At 55.4% G+C, this 17367-nt stretch overlaps 1 long non-coding RNA gene across 1 annotated transcript; it reads left to right on the top strand.

The window, feature by feature from the left end:
• Window positions 1-1197: 1197 nt before the first annotated feature.
• On the top strand, window positions 1198-2975 carry LOC113959375. Its single transcript, XR_003531795.1, has 3 exons — window positions 1198-1272; window positions 1561-1659; window positions 2800-2975. It is a non-coding gene; the product is annotated as an uncharacterized LOC113959375 (long non-coding RNA).
• Window positions 2976-17367: the final 14392 nt, after the last annotated feature.

Genomic DNA, 17367 nt, shown 5'->3' with positions numbered 1-17367 from the left:
TTTTAACAAAGCATCAGCCAGGAGGGAGCAGGGGGGCCAGGGCTGAGCAGCCCCTGCTCCAGCACAAGGCACGACCCCTCCTGCCGTGGGTTATTGGGATTTGCCCAACCTCAAAAATAAATCTTCCCCAGTTTCCTTTTATAGGGCCTTTCAAGCTCTATCCCCCAGGTCCTCGTGGAGGGTAATGAACGCGCAAGGCATGGCTTGGAGCTGCTTGAATTATTCATTGGGAATAATATTTGTTGCCCTTTTCTTCTCTTGGTGAATCAATGGAGAATTTATGGGCGAGGGTCCCCGTTATTGGGGGGCCGTTGGCTGTGTGGGCAGCAGCATTTGGAAGAAATGGGGTGTTCACCATCCTCTGCCTCTGGGCACAGAGATCCTCACCACAGGCATGGCTGCAGGGGCTTCAGTGGTTGTTGGCCAAAGCCAAGGCTGGGCTCTCCTGGGGAGGCACAGAAGCAGAAGGGGAGGGTGGCCCATGTGGGAGGGATGACTTCAGATACCCCAGTAACACCTGAGCAGCCCTGGGAGCACCCTGTGCACAGGGACACTGTGGAAACGTGGTGTCCATGAGATCAACTGGTACAGCCCAGTGTTGTCTGAGATGTCCCATCCCATCCTCACTGGCTTATTTAGGAAGTTGGGGTTCCCAGCCTGAAGGAAGGGCTTAATAGACACATTTAAAGCAGAGTGATGCTCCCAGAAAGGCTCTGTACACAAGTGCACTGCTGAGCAGGAGTCCAAGGAAACCTCTAGAAGACCTGAACTGTCTTCCCACCCCTACTGCTGGCTCTGAGTTCTCAGCTTGTGCATCCTTCAGCCTGGAGCAGGGCAAGGGCAAATCTCATTTCTGCCTCCATGTGGGTAGTTAGTGCTGTGATGAGCCCTGCCTCCCATCCCATCCCATCCCATCCCATCCCATCCCATCCCATTCCATCCCACCCCGTCCCATCCCATCCCATCCTGTCCCATCCCATCCCATCCCATCCCATCCCATCCCATCCCATCCCACCCCATTCCATCCCATCCCACCCCATTCCATCCCATCCCACCCCGTTCCATCCCACCCCGTCCCGTCCCATCCCATCCCAGCTGAGGAGCTGGAGATGTGTTTCTGAGAGCTCCTTTTTGAGGGAATTGCAGTTGTAACCCAGCTGCCCACTGAGCTGAGGATTTTGCAGGGGTTCGTATCCCACCTTTGTGCTCTTTTCCCCCTGCAAGGATGAAGATCCCACCAGCAGCTCCCTGGACCAACCCCAGAGCAGCAGGGTGAAAGCTCCATGGACAGGTCTTCTTGCAGAGCCACAGAGGAGCTTTGGGGAAAGGCCCTTTCCCAGCTCCTTTTGGGATGGGAAGAGCTTTGCCTGGAGCCAAGGAACTTCACAGGGCAGTTGCCTGCAGATGGCTCAGAGCCAGGAAAAGCAACATCTTGGGTTTGGATTTAAAGAAAAGATCCCAGAATCCCAGAATGGTTTGGGTGGGAAGGGACCTTAAAGCCCATCTCATTCCACCTTCCACCAACCCAGGTTGCTCCAACCTGGCCTTGAACACTTCCAGGGATGGGGCAGGACCTGACAGCGGGCTCAGCCTCCTGCAAGCTGCACTGAAGACCAGGGATTTCAGACCAGCTTTTCCTTCAGCAACATCTCCTGACATGTAAAACTTGCCTTTTGGATCCGAGATTTGGACCTGAATCCCCTCCACCCCCCCGAAAAAATCCAGGAGGGCTTCACAAACCTCCATCCCCCAAGCCCTGGTGCAGCTCCCCTGACACCCAGCAGGGGTGGGGCCGGACCCGGGGGCTCCCCCTTTGTCACCCACCACCTCAAAGTGACAGGGGGAGGTGGCTCTGGCTCGTCAAGGTGGCACAGTGTCATCCAAGCGCTGGCCCGCGGGAAGGAGAAGAGCCCTAACGCAGTTTTGACAACGGGGCCATCAGTTAAATGCTCCGTGCGGGTGTTTTTCCCTCTCTCTATTGTTTATTATTGGAAGTTACAAGTAGCTAAAGACCTCCCCAATTATCTGGGAGCCACTTAAGAGCAATTGAGCACCTGTCACCCAGTGAATGGGCCGCCTCGCCCTAATGACAGGAGAGGAGAAAAGATGCAGGTCAGCGGGGCCGGGGATGCCGGGATTTACTGCCGGGCAGGGCCCGCTCCCAGCGCCGGGAAGGGCGGAAAAAACACCCCCAGAGGCAGGAGGAGGAAAGGAGCCTGGAGGAGTCTCCCTTGTGGGATGGGTGGGAGACTCGACGGCCGCAGCCTGAGGGTCATCTCTTGCTCCGCGGAGCTCTGCAGCTCCCGGCATCCCGGGGGATGTGGAGCGGGTCATGCCATTAACGGCTCAGTCCCGTAAATAGGGAGGGAAAAAAATCCAGGAATCGTTCGCTGACCGTCAGCCAGCAGGAAAAAAAATCACCTGTGCTTATTTCCCCTGCTGGTGATGAGTGGGTGCACATCCCACACCAGGGGGTTTTTTTTTGGCTGCTGGAAGGGCTGGAGGTGCTGCAACCCCCCAGTGCAGAGCCTGGACCTGCAGGATTGTGGCTGCATTTCCCATACAAAGACACTTGAGACAGCTTCAGATGTGAGCTCGTGAAAACATTTGCTTTTGAGGCATCATTTTGATTAGATTTATTGTAATTTCTGTGTAATATGAGTGTATCAAGTGGGTCAGTTGTATGGAATGGCATGAAGAAAAAACCCCACAACCGAATAGCAGCCAAACCTCAGGTGACGCTCCCCCACCACGAAGGAGAAAATATGTGCCTAAAACATCCTAAAAATCACGTTGCAGGAGGTTGCACTCGGCTCTCTGATACAAAGCCTGGTTCCATTCCCAGCAAACCAAACCTGGACACAGCCTCTTCCCTCCTGCCGTGCCTTGGGAGCGACTGGGAACGACTCTCCCAGGAAGAGCAGAGGTTTTCCTCCCTAATGAAGAAACCTTTCCATGCACGAACGCCCCTCTCCTGCAGGGAACTCCAGCTTTGGATCCAGCTTTTTGGAGCAAGGAGGGGAGGAGGGGCTGGATCACCCAAGCTGGGGGTGTGCCCGGGAAGTGGGGGGCTGGGAGGAGCGGGAATGGGGGAGAAGGTGCCAACCTGGAAAAGTCCATCGATAGAAACATAAAATTAAAATAATTTGCGTCAATTCTGCTGAGTGGCTGTTAGGCCTAATTGTTATTGACTCCTCACTGTAATTATTAAGGCTTACACAGAGCTCGGCTGGCAAAGGAGGTGGGTTTGGGACCCCCCCTCCCATCCAACAGTGTGTCCCCACATCCCAGCAGGGCTGGGAGGGAGGTGGAAGGGACATGTTACCTCCTTGGTTCTTGGAAACAGCCCCCAGGAAGTCACCAACAGAGTGAGGGGGGGGAGTTTGGGCCATTTTTGGTGGGCAGGAGCAAGAGGGGAGCTGGAGAAGAGATGAGCAAGGGGAAAACCGAGGGCAGATGGGAGGAACGGGAATGGGAGGAACGAGGAGGCAGCTCCAGAGAGACCCCGTAGGCTCTGGCAGAGCTGTTTGCTTGGTGTGGTGCCGGGTAATTTTCTCCCCTCCTTCCCCCGGCCTTTGTTTCTGCTGCCAGCACAGACCCCGAGCAGCAGAGGAGGCTGATCAATAGGAACACGGTGTTTGCATGGATCATACATGCGAAGAGCACGTTCCCGGATCAATGCCGAGGGCTCGCAGAAGGAGAAGAAGGGAGGGGAAAAAAAAAACCCCACCCTGCCAGGATGCACATCCACACAGGATGGACCGTTTCCATGGCAATGGGCTGCTCTCCCTGTCCTCTGCAGCCGTGGGGACCCTGCTCAGCACCCCAAGGCAAGGATCCCACCGGGATCTCCACCTGCCGAGGGGGCTCCAGCTGCCCTCGTGGGGGTCAACCCCCCCCAGGTCAGCTCTGCCCACGGGCTGGATGAGGCCCCTCACACCAAGTGACGTGGGGTGTCACCACCCTACGTCCAGCAGTGGAGAAGATCCTCATCCTGTTTTTCCTCCCTCCCACAGGCCACGGCTGAAATCGCAGCTCCCAACTGCCGGTGAGCCCGCGCGGGATCCCCGGCTCCACCTCCCTACCTGCCTCCTTCCCCCGGGGGCGCGGAGGAATTAATTAGATCAGGTCTTTAAAGTGCTCTGGAAATGAAAAGCACTTGAGAAAAGTGGTCAGAAACCTGGAGGGAGCCAGAGGTTGCCCAGCCAAGGATGGACATCCCCTGCTTTGTCTCCATGCAAGGAAAGACACCCTGAGACAAAAATCCCACCAAAGTCCCCCTGACCAGCCCTCGTGGGGTTCTCTCGCCCACCTTCCACGCTGGGCTTCACCTGTGGCTGCGCAGAGGGGAGGGAGGTTGGGCTCTGCAGCAGAGCCAGCCAATAATTCCCAGCCAATAAAGTTATCTAAGGGTAATCATTAAGCCCTCACGAGCAGTGCAGCTCGTGTGGAGCTGGGGGAGGCTCTGCTGCAAACGCCCTTCAGAGAGCGCCTGACCTTGGTTAGGCAGAGCCAGGCGCTGGCTCCAGACCCCCCCTGAATTTGGGGATGGAAGACAGGTCTCCTGGAGAGCAGTCAAAAGGCTCGTGGTGGCAACCACGGCCAACTCCTGCTTCCAGCAGTCCCGGCCCTCCTGCGGCAAGGAAAGGGCACGGGGCAGGGGGAGGAGCTGGGAGCACACGGGGCACAACTGGAGCTCTGAGAAGAGCTCCTGAGCATCCCCCACCCGCCCCTGAAGTTGGGCAGTTGTCATCCATGAGGGCAAAGTGTGGATGAGAAGCTGGACATGCCCCGGCCGTGTGTGTTGGCACCCAGAAAGCCCCTGTGCCCTGGGCTGGTCCCACAGCGTGGGCAGCAGGGGAGGGGGGGATTCTGCCCCTCTACCCCCTCAGGTGAGACCCCCCTGCAGAGCTGCCTCCAGCCCTGGGAACAACAGCACAGGGACGTGGAGCTGCTGGAGAGAGTCCAGAGGAGGCCACAGGGATGCTCCAAGGGCTGGAGCCCCTCTGCTCTGGAGCCAGGCTGGGAGAGCTGGGGGGGTTCACCTGGAGAAGAGAAGGATCCAGGGAGAGATGAGAGCCCCTTGCAGGGCCTAAAGGGGCTCCAGGAGAGCTGGAGAGGGACTGGGGACAAGGGATGGAGGGACAGGACAAGGGGAATGGCTTCCCAGTGCTGGAGGGCAGGGATAGATGGGATATTGGGAAGGAATTGTTGGCTGTGAGGGTGGGGAGGGGCTGTCCCAGGTTGCCCAGAGCAGCTGTGGCTGCCCCATCCCTGGAAGTGTCCAAGGGCAGGTTGGATGGGGCTTGGAGCAACCTGGGCTGGTGGAAGGTGTCCCTGCCCATGGCAGGGGTGGAACTAGATGGGCTTTAAGTTCCCTTCCAACCCAAACCATTTTGTGATTCTATGAAATCCCATCCTTGGAGCACCAGAGCTGCTTCCCAAAGCAGCTGCCCCTGGTGTTGGCAGCCTGTGGGCAGAGCTGCCTCCAAAGGGTTTGTCTTGGCACCACCCTGGCCCCTGCTGTGGCGTGAAACATTTTTTTTTAATCAGCCAGGAAGTAAATTAAAAAAGTTGGCTGTGCAGGAATTAGGCCTTTTGGCTGATAGTTTGGGAAGCATCTGTCTCCATTGACTGCAAATTAGTCTTCCACAGGAGAGTAATCAGATGGTAAATGCAGCCACAAATGAAATCACCCCTCATTAACTATGCAAACCAAGAGGTCTGTAAAGGATCAGCCCAACAAACCCCCTGGAGGGAGGGCAGGGGAGCTGGGCAGGGGCTGGGGTCACCTCTGGTGCCATGAGATGGGCTGGGGACATTGGGACCACCTGAGAGTTGTGCTCTGAGCAGGAGGTCTCACCTGCCTGAGAAGGACATGGAGGGAGTGTCTTGGATGAACAGAAGCCCAGCTGGTGTATTTGGAGCAAAACCAGACACCAGCCCAAAAAAATACTGGTTTGGGAAGGGTGAGGGGTCAGTGAGGCCGAGTCCCAGGTTCTGCTGGTCCCTGGAGAGCTGACTTTCAGTTTTCTAAGGCAGCATCACCTGTAGATGCAGCCTCGGGGCGGGCCATGAGCACCCCAATGGAGAGGCAGCATTTCCTCCTCCTCCTCACCATCCTGCCCACCCATCACCCTGTCCTGGAGCTCCAGGGTGGCCCTGCTGCATCCACAGGCCCAGGTGGAAGAAGGGACATGTGGGACAGGGGGTGCACTGGGATGTCCTGGGAGAAACAGCCCCTGTAGTGACATTCCTGGCCAGTGCAGCAGGAGAATCACTCAGGATTGAATGCTGGGTGACAGACTGGTGGTTTGGAGCCGGGAGAAACAAAGCTCAGAGGGTATTTTCTCCTATTTTGTTCTCTTCAAACTCCTGGGAAAGAGTGGGGAAAGGAAAAACCAAACCAAGCAGCAATCCCCCCCCAGCAGTCCCAGGAGAGGGGACGGTGCAGATGTTGCCAGCTGTGCCCTGCCTTGCCAGTGGCCCCGGGGAAACCCCTGCACCCACAGGTGCCTCTTCCACAGAGCCTGTTTGGACTGGAAGTTCATCATCATGACACAGAGTGAAAAAAAAGAGAATTTTGGTCTCCCAGTGACACCACCACAAACACGTGACAAACACGGGGAGCCAGGGAGACATTTACCCCTGTGAGAGAGGTCAGCACAGAGGTTATGCAGCATCTGAGCCCTGGGGACCTGCCTCCATGCACAGGGCTGTGCTCTGCCCTTAAAGAGTAATCCCTTAAAGATGACTTTTCCGCCGGAGAAGGGGAGGAGACGGGGGCAGTGTGAGAGCCTGCGTGCGGCAGGACCGGGTTCTTTGTTGCCTGGAGCTTGTTAAATCCATACATTGAAGAGAAGAATAAATAAAAAATCAAATCTCTACTTCTGAAAAGCGTTTCTGTGGGGAGCTGCTTCCCTGAATCTTCCAGCCCCGGCCCCTGTCGATAAATCAATAGCTGATGCAGGTCGGCTGCAATCGGCTGCAGGAGAGCAGGCGTGTGATGGATGGACAGCAGAGAGGAGGATCTAAGAGATAGGGCAGAGGTGATGCTCACCTTGAGCTTTATTGTTTGCCACTGAAAGGCAAGGTGGTGTGGAGGCATCAGCTGAAGTGGTGACAGCACAAACGCCCCCTCCTCCAAGCCCACCTCTCCAGGAGAGCCCGCAGTGCCTCTCCTCCAGCATTTATCCCACACCCCGTGGTCTCACTTGCCACATAAATGGGTAAAGGGAGGCGAGGAGAGAAGCTTAAGGATGCTCCAAGTGGCTGGGAAAGGAGGGAAGGCCCTGAGGTGCCTGGTCAGGTGTTTCTTGTGCCTTAAAGCCCTTCAGTGTTGGCTGCAGGGGGATCTCGTTGCTCCTGCCTGGTGAGGAGGGGGGGCAGGGGAGAGGGATGTGGGGTTTGCACAGCTGATTTCCCAGGATTTAAGCTCAGCATCAGAAAGGGGACAACTGAGCCAGGGAAGGGAGGACTAGATCTCCTGGTGTGGAGGTTGGCTCAGGCAGCACAGACCAAACCCAGCCCAGCACAGAGACCAGCCTGGAGCAGGACGGGCTTCCATCAGCCTGACTCATGAGGTGAAATCTGTCCTCCGGCCCCAGGGATTTGCTCTTCCCTCCCCTGAACTCCAGGAGAGCCTTGGGACCCTCCCTGTCCCCTGGGATGGATGCTTGAGGAGAGCTGGTGAGGAATAAGGTGACACTTGTCCTGCTGAACCATTTCTCTTTATCTTCAGCTTCATGAGTTTGGCTGAGGCTGCACTGGCCACCCCCTGTAACTGCCCTCAAGGGCTCATTCCAGCCCCTCCAAACACATTTATGCTTTGGGTGCAGAGACAGGGAGTTCCTAAACACAAGGAAACACAGTGGGAAGAAGATTCCCTCTGGTTTGCTCTGAGCCTGCTTATCAGGGAGATTTTCGGGGGGTTGAAAACCTCCAAATTCCGTTAGGAAAACAAGCAAACAACCATTTTCCCTCTTCTCCAGGCTGATCACAACCTTAGGGCTCCTCGTATGCCCCTGAATGCCCCCAGCAGCCAATCCCACCTTCAGTGCCTCTCCTTGCTCAGCTCCCAGAGCAGGAGGGGTCGGGGTATCGAACATGGATCGACACGGGACCATAATGATGTTTTCTGATTTCTCCTCTGCTCCTCTCCTAATCATTGCCAACATCTGATTTGCCTTTTTGTCTGCAGCTGAACATTGAGCTGACATTTCCAGACAACTCCCCACATTAACTCCAAGAGCTCTTCCCTGAGCAGCAGCAGCAGCTAATTTGGAGCCCATCGTGGTATGGGGGTGGTTCAGGTTGTTTTCCTCATGTGCATGACTTTGCATTTATCAACATTGTATTTTATCTGCCCTTTTATCACCCAGTCCCCTCCTACCCTTAGATCCTGCTGCAAACTTGTCCAATCACTTTGTGGCAACTTCCCTGAAAATTCCTGCCTCCCCCCCAGGCCTTATCCCTGTATTTTCTGCTCTTTTTTCCACGGATTATTTAAGACCATGTGGATCAGAATGGATCCCAGCACTGATCCCTGTGAACCACACACGGAAAGTCCTCCATGAGGGTCAGTGTCAGGCTGAAGGAATGGTGTCCATTATTATTTATTTATAATATATATATATAATATATATATTTATTATATATATATATATTTATAATATATATATAATGTATAATACATATATATAATTATCCATTACCAGCTGGTAACGTTCCTGGTCCCAGGTTCTCCAGGAAAAGCAAACCTATCCCAAGCCCAAGACACTGCATGAGAAGGGGTCTAATTTTGGAGGACATGGAAGTGAGCAGCAACAGGTCCTGTAAGATAATCAGGAGTGTTGAGGAAGGTCCTTCACCCAGGCAAGAGGCCTCTGTCCACGTGGGTGTGTCTTCAAGCCCTTGTTGCAGCTCTCCACGTGCCTGTCTGTCCTGAGCTCTGTCTGTCCTGAGCTCTGTCTGTCCAGCTTGTCTAGCCCCTGGGCTGGGATCCCATGGGAGCAATTCTGGCCTGGGAACCTGCAGAACAGGATTTTCATAGAATCACAGAGCCCTGCTTTGGAGGTGAAGGTAAATCCCTTCCTAGTCCGGGCAGCTGTTCCCCAAATGTGGATCCAATTGCTCTCCCAGGGGCTGTATAAAGAGGATGGGACTGGGATTTGTATCTCTACCCCTCCCACGAGTGAAGGCATCCCATTTCATCTCCACAGAGGAGGGTTGGGATGGATCTCAGGGAAAGGTTCTTCCCCCAGAGGGTGCTGGGGCACTGCCCAGGCTCCCCAGGGCAGTGGGCACGGCCCCAAGGCTGCCAGAGCTCCAGGAGCATTTGGACAACGCTCTGAGGGACAGGGTGGGATTGTTGGGGTGTCTGTGCAGGGCCAGGAGTTGGACTGGATGATCCCTGTGGGTCCCTTCCAGCTCATTAAATCATTGTATGACTCCCAACCAAGCCCTGGAGATTTATAATATATATATTATAATCATCTCCCCTTACCTTTCAGCCTCTCTGTGTCCCAAAAGGTGCAGCAGCCCCACAGCCACCCCAGTTTGCCCAGTAGACCTTCCCAGCACTTCCCTGTGCACCCCTTGACACAGGGAGAACCAAGGGAATCCAGCTTTGCTTTGCTTCTCCCTCCAATTCATTCTTGGTTTCATCCAAAACACCTTGGAAAATAATAGCCAAAAATACCCAGGCTGGCAGGGAGAGGAGTGTGCACACTGCTATGGCAACTGGGATCACTGCCTGCCCTGCTGGGGAGGCACAGCTGCCCATTTGTCTTTATTTCTGAGCAGACTGGCTCAGCCCCAGCCCAAGGCACGCGCTGGGCCAGCCTGTCCTTGGGTGGGCAAACTGGCACCTCACCCACTGAGAGCCCTGGGCACCACTGGCTGGGCAAGGGGCAGCCAGAAACTGGTACATCTGGGGGTTGGAAGCGTTTGGAGGTGGGTGGGAAGGAGCAGAGGACACAACAAGACAGAGATGCTTAAAAATAACCCAGGCAAAGGCAGACACAGAGTGCTCTCAGGGCGAAGGCACGGGCTGGAGGAGAGAGGATGAGATGTTTAAAAGGTTTGAAAGCAAACCTGAAGGCAGATCTAACAGTCACTGCATGGTGTAAAAGCACACCAGGCATCTCCAGATCACTTCAGACTCCTTGAGGAGATTGGTGGTCGAGGCTGAAGTGGGTGACACGGGTGGGGTTTGATCTGCCCGGACACCCATCCTCACACACCCGCTGCTGTCACCCCCCTCGGTCCTTGGCCAGCCCAGCCCCATCTCTGAGCCCAGACCTCACTCCCAGGCTCCTTCCCAGAGCTGGATAAAGAGGTTTTTTGGTGCTGTCTGTGGGGTTTGTGCTGTGGGTGCCTCACTGGAGCGTTCTTGGGTTTCACCCAAACTCCTTCCTTTTGAGTTCACCTGAGCTCTGTGCAGAGCAGCACCTGCCCCTCAGGGCTCTGCTGCCTCTTCCCAACCTGCTGAAGATGGAATTCCAGTGGGTTTTAAAATCCACCCCAAGGTCTGCAGAGGGGCCACATTTTTGGGTCACACATTGCTTTTTGGGTCACACTTTGCTTTCCTTCAGGATCCTTCGGCAGGTCCGACCCTCCTGCTGAGGACTGGGGTCACCAGGGCTGAGTGGGAGCACTGAACCCCCACAGGTCTGGCCCAGAGTCATGAGAAAAATCATCTTCAACCCTCAGAGGTGGTTTTCCTTTCCCTAAACTACAACTTGTCAGCACCTCCCATGAAATAAAACCGGGGAAGATAAAATCAGATCAAAATCTAGTAACATCTTCACTTACTCAGAAGCATTATAGGCACCTTAAACATGGAAATTAAGTACCATTTGAAACATCCTGCGTTGGCAGGTCAGAGTATTTCATTTCAGCTTTTAAATGGCATTTCCTTCCGCTGCTTTCCCTCGTCCACTTCATTCAGCTGAAGCCAACACTGTTCCTGGGCTTTGTCTGATGAGGGACTTGTCCCTGCACAGGTTCCTGCCCCATTTCTGCTCATCTCCTCTTTGATTTTCACGTCAGCTTTCCTCAACCCCAGCAGCCGGGCTCCTGCCTCAGCAGCTATTTAAAGCACGGGGTCCTGAGAGCCTGGCACAGGTTCCCAGCTGGATCCCTCCCCTGCCCGTCCCCCTGGCACTGCCCAAGCTCTAATTAAGAGCCAAGCAGGATGACACGTGCTCCCAGTTTGAGGACTGGGAACTAATTCAGAGGCAGCAGACTGATTCACCCCAAACTCTGTGGCCTGGGGAAGGGAGTGGGGCTGGATTGCAGAGCCAGGACTCTGGGATTCATGGAATCATCATGGAATGATCACTAAGGCTGGACGAGTCCTCCAAGATCATCTGGTCCTGCCATTAACCAGCACCAGGTTCACCACTAAACCACGTCCCCAAGTGCCACATCCACAAGTGTTCTGAGAGTTTCCATGGATGGTGACTCCACCACTGCCCTGGGCAGCCTGTTCCAATGCCTGACCACCCTTTCCATGGAGAACTTTTTCCTAATATCCAATCTAAACCTCCCCTGGGGCAACTTGAGGTCATTTCTTCTCTTCCTGTCACTTGTCACCTGGGGGAAAAAGACTCAAATCTCCTTAAACTTGTAGTGGTTTGAACCAGGATGTGCCCAGTGCAGCCCCAATATCAGGCTGGTAGCAGCTCCAGGAGGTCTTTTTCAGATTGATTCTAAGATTCTAAAATCATTTAGTGCAACCATTAACTCAGCACTGCCACATCCACCACTAAACCATGTCCCCAAGTGCCACATCTACACCTCTTTTTAATCCCTCCAGGGATGGAGGCTGACCTGGAAGTGGGAATTGTGTCCTGGTGTCCCTCCATGGCCTTTCCTGGTCTCCAGTGGTGCCTGGAGACCCAGAGGTGTCTGAGAACCCACTGGTAACTTGTTTGACTGGAGGAAGGGGGTGTAATTTAAAGAATTTAAAGAATGGTTTGGGTCGGAAGGGACTCTCGAGATCATCCAGTTCCAATCCCCTGCCATGGGCAAAGACAACACACCTCACTCAGCACAGCTGGAGACAGGGAGATGTTTCCAGCTGCCATAAACTGGGGACTGCAGCACGAGGCTCATGGCAGGACTGCCACCCATGTGGGCACAGAATCATTTAGTGCCATGGAATCACTTAGGTTGGGAAAGACCTCTGAGCTCATTGAGCCCAACCTGCACCTCTGCAGGCACCTCAGCACCAGCTGCCTTGGGCCTGGCAGGATCAGGATCTCCCCAAGGAAAACCCAGGGGGGGCTGGTGGCTTCCTGGGACACCTCTCTGTGGTGTCCCGGGCACAGCTGTCCCACCTTGCTCAGCACCACCAGGCCTGGGTAAGCCCCTGTGCCAGGGGTGCCCTCCAGGAGCAGGGCACACACTTCCTCCCTTGGGACTGCAACAGCGAAGCAGTGGCAGGGAATCGAGGGGGAGGATGGGGGGGGTTTTTTTGTCCTCTTTTTATCCTTGCATTGACATCGCCTGGGTCAGGACTGGCTCTTCCGCGGGACCAGCACTGTCCCGGTGCTCCGGAGCCGTGCCCTGTCCCCACACAGAGTGCCCAGCGCTGCCGCCAAAAATCCCGGCTGCTGCCCCTGCCCTGGCCGGGCTCTGCCGCCTTCCCTGGCTCTCGGTACAGTATCTCCCGGCCCCCTCCCCGCTCCTTGGGCTTTGTCAAAGCACATTTCCCAATTAGAGGATAAAAATATTCCATTCCTGACTCGGCACGCTATCGATTTTGCCCGTAGCTGTGGAGGGGGCGAGGGCGGGCGTGTGCGGGGTAGGGAGAGGTGAAGGGCTGTAGGCACGAAGTGCAGCTGCCTCCCCCCTACCCCTTTATTATTATTGTTATTATTCATCCCCGTGAAAAGCAGCGAGCAGGACTGGTTAGCTCAGCTGACCACTGATAGAGAACAGGGGATCGATACTTAATTGACACAGGCTGGGCAGCCGGAGCAGGGATTGGAGATGGGGGAAGGCTTCTGGGAGGAGGGAGGGGAAGAGGAGAGAAGGAACAAAAGCCGGGGGAAGGAGGAGAGGCGAGGAGAGGCAGGGAGAGGGTGGGAGGAGCGGGGAAATAATGAAGGAAGAGGCAGAGAAGACGGAAGAGGAGGTGGGAGGACAAAGCCCCGGGGAGTCCGTCGTGCCCCAGGGAAGCGCTGCGCTGGGTGCTGTGCCACACGCGGGCTGCCACGGGACAGGAGGAGTGTTGGTGTGGCAGGGATCTCCCCACGTGGATGTCCACAACCTGTCTGGAGGGCAAGGTGTGGGCTCTGCCACTGCTGCAGGCGTGTGGGCACCCTCGGCGGTGTGTGGCACCCTCGGCGGTGTGTGGCACCCTCGGCGGTGTGTGGGCACCCTCAGGGGTGTGTGGCACCCTCGGCGCTGTGTGGGCACCCCCAGAGGTGTGTGGGCACCCTCAGTGTCACAGCAACACCCAAGAGCCCCCCAGGCCCAGCACCACGGACTGCCCCTCCTGGCCCTCTGCGGGCAGGAGAGGGAGAAGTGCCGGACAAAAAACACCCCCGTGGGACCCCAGCAGCTCTCAGGAAATAACCTGCTGACCTCGGAGCTTCTCTCCCACCCTCCCCGCCATGGTGTAACTCCACCTCCTGCTGCAGGTCCCTCCCGGCAGCACAGCCTGTCCCGCGGGGCTGGTGGTGTCTCTGCCACTGGCAGTAGCCTGAACTCCCCAAATCTCGAGTTTCCCACCTCCAGATAATTCCTGCCTGAGCTGCTGGAAGAGTGAGCTCGAGTGAGGCTCATCTACTGCGGCTGAGCCACTGAGGGACATCCCTGCCTGAGGCAGGGGGTTGGAATGAGGTGATCTTCGAGGTCCCTTCCAACCCAAACCGGTCTGGGATTTTATGATTCTGTGACGTGTTTTCCCTCACGTTGGTCATCCAGGTCCTCTCTGCCCAGCCAAGCCCTGCCATGGAGCTGACAGCTCACAGAGTGGGGTCTCACCAAGGACTGGTGTGTCACCTGGTGGCCCTGGTCATTCCAGTCCTGAGTGCCCAGTGGAGCCCACAATGCCCTGGGGTTTTTTGGGAAGTCCCTGAGCAGGCTGGGGAGCGTATGGGGGCCAGGTGAGGTACCAGACCTGGCAGCCACCCTCTTGTTAGACTCAGCTTTAGTGAGGGCCCCACTGGAGCCTCTTGCCTGGGCTGAGCACCAGATTTACAAGGAAAATGTGGACAACCTGGAGAACCATGAAGGGGAGGAACAGGAATTAGATGTTTGGAAGATGTGGCCTTTGACAAGAGTAGAAGTTCAGGTACTCCAGAAGGGAGGAGATACCAGCAGCAAGTGCAGTAAGACACAACACTGGCTGATTTCTTCTCCTTCTCTGTAAAGGGAAGGAGAAACCATGACAGGTTGAAGGTGGGCTCCCAGGCAGGAGCCAGTTTCTCTCTGGGGATTTTGGTGGCCTTTGGTGACACTGAAGGTGATTTTTTCAGAGCTCTGGGGCAGAATGAGGTGGGCATTCCTGCACAACTCCAAGGGACACCACCTGTGGAATGGAGGTCTCCCAAAGGGACTTTGACCAGAAGGACAGAACCTTGTTGAACTTCTCCAGGAGTTGGCTGCTCCCAAAGCACTGGGCAAGAAATGTTTGGGGTCTTTTGCTGGTCCAGGAAGGGAAAAGCTGAGATTTGCCTTGACCTTCAAAGTCCTTGAGCTGCCCACAGCATGGGCTGCTCCTCACTGTGAGCTGAGCTGGGCTCTCACCCCGACAGAGAGGCAGCAGAACTCCTTCCTTCAGGAGAGAGCTCTTCACCCCTGCTTGTGGAATAAGCAGGACGACCTTTCCTAAGCCAGAAGGTGACTTTTCTTTCTCTTTCATTTTACTCTGGAGCCTTCCAGTTCTCCCACCCATCATCTTCAAGACCCACACAGAGAAAATCAAGGTTCTCCCTCCTGCTGATCTTCACCATCACCTCCCACCACACAAGGCCAGTTGGCCTTGAGTAGACTCCAATGGAGCCTTTGGCTGTCTCCCAGTCAATGGGAAGAAGAAGGACCTTGCCCTGCTCCAGAGGTTTCAGCCTGCACAGAACATACCAACCTGGAGAGGTTTGGATGGGAAACACTCAGATCCTCTTCCCATCCACACTGATGACTACTCATGGATGGGAAAGGCAGATATATTTAACTTTTCCTGGCACCGAAAGAGCTGGTAAGGGAGGGATGGGGCGGCGGGAAAACAGCACTTTGGTTTTACTTGTTCTTTTTATGGGCTCTTAGAAGCACAGGCTGCCAGTTGCTCCCTGCCAAGGCATGGGGCCCAACAGGCCATGGCAGCCTCAACGCAGGGCCTGTCTCGTCGCTCTTGATCTATAACACGTCAGCCTTAAAAGGCTCCTCTCCATCTCCTTAAACAATATATTGCCGCTGTCCGTCGCTCCCATTAATGCATAAAAAATCATTAGGGATTTCTATGGAGACCCATCTCCATAAACAGCCTCCCAAATGCACTCCGGCGTGCGAGGGCCAAAGTAAACTGAGGGCGATTTCTGCGGTAAAAACCCTCTCATCACATCCCAGCCCAGCCCTCCCCCGGCCCTCGCCGTCGCTCTTCCCTCGATCAATTTTATGGTGCTTGCCTGGGGTTCATTAATGTTTCCGGAATCTCTCTCTGCCCTGTTTAAAAATTCTTAATTAAGCAAGGGGTTTTTTTTGTTTACACTTGAACTAATTACACTTTTAAACCCGACAATAAAACATCAGCTCCGGGCCATTAGGGCCCGCCACGGCCAGGCAATTCAGGAACTGCCATGCTCTGCAAGGAGATAGGAAGGCCGGGGATGAGGCCTTCTGCCTGGTTTCAGTCAAGAGGACGCCAGGATCTTCACCTGGCACGTGGAGATGGGGGCCAAGGGTTCGAGCAGCCAGATGTCCCCTTTCAGCTCTTCCTCGTTCCCCCCGGATCACGCCCGGCAGAGCAGATCGATGGGGACGTGTCCTCTGCCGGCGCTCCTCGGTGTTTGCCACGCTCGGGTTCTCCACACAACCACCCTGTTGTTCCACGGGCAGGGTTTGGCACGGTGGGGCCCAAGGGTGGTGGGTGGTGGAGGTGATGGAGAGCTGGGGATGGGCCCCATGGAGGGTGCAGGCCTGGGGTGGCAGTGGTTGGGTTGTCTCCTACAGGCTGGGCTTGAGGGCTTGTCCGTGCTGAAGGAGATGCTCTCCCAGGAGGCCAAGGGGCAGAAGGGATGGAGCAGAACCTCTGGGACACATCTGCCTCCATCCACGAGGGAATGTGTCCCAGCCAAGTGTGGGAGCACATCTCAGGAGCTCAGACTCAGCTTCTCACCACTGCAGGACCCTTTCCTCCTGCCCATTGTCCACCTTGGGCTTTGTGTGTCCATCCCTGGGGGCAGGAGCTGGGTTGGGGTGCTGAGTCCTTGGGGTGGTGGCACTAGGCTGATGCTGGTGGAGACCCTTTAAACAGGAGCTGGTGAAGCTGGTGGTGGGCACAGTGTCACCCTAACAGGGAGCTGCCCACTACCACCATCACATCAGTGCTCAAAAGGCCCTGTGAACAGAGCAGTACAGGTCACCCCGAAGCTGCTCTGCTCCAGTCAGGACCAGCAGATGCTGGTCATTAGTTCATCTCCCATCACAGTTGTGAGACTCCAGGTACCAGCTCCAAACTGATATTTCCTGCCTTCTTTCTATCCCATCTAAAAATAACCTTCCTGAGATCAGGAAAGCACTTGGAGCATGATGAAGGTGGGACACAATGGAGGTGAGACTGGGGCCAGGGTTGTTGGGAGGCTCTGGGTTGTGGTATCACTGTGGAGGGGGGAAGGCAGGACAAGGCAGGTTCTGGTACCTGCACATTGGCAGCTCTTGGTGGCCTCAGGTGTCTGCGTGAGGCTCTTGACACCCAACAGGAGGGGTGGCCACCCTCCATCTCCCACTGAGCCAAACAGCCTTTCCCAGGTCCTCAAGGGACCCACCAAGAGGAAAAGGGGGAAACCAGGTCCTGGTGGCCCAGCCTTTGCTCAGGTGCTTTCCTGAAATCCCCACTGGAGGGGAAAACCAGAATCCAGGGCTCCCTCTGCAAAAGGGAGCGTGGTGTTGGAGCCCCAGGAGACATCCTCCCACCAGGGGAGATTTAGATTGGATATTAGGAAAACTTTCTTCACTGAAGGTGTGGTCAGGCCCTGACACAGGCTGCCCAGGGCAGGGGTGGAGTCACCATCCCTGGAAATGTTCAAAAACCATGTGGACGTGGCACTTGGGGACATGGGTTAGTGGAGAACATGGCAGTGCTGGGTTGATGGTTGGACTTGATGATCTTAGAGGGCTTTTCCAACCTTAATAATT

Source organism: Corapipo altera, unplaced genomic scaffold (assembly GCF_003945725.1).
Source record: "Corapipo altera isolate COAL_440 unplaced genomic scaffold, ASM394572v1 231, whole genome shotgun sequence".
Taxonomy (NCBI): Eukaryota; Metazoa; Chordata; class Aves; order Passeriformes; family Pipridae; genus Corapipo; species Corapipo altera.
Note: the sequence above shows the minus strand (reverse complement) of the source record. Positions and strands in the feature narration are given on the sequence as shown.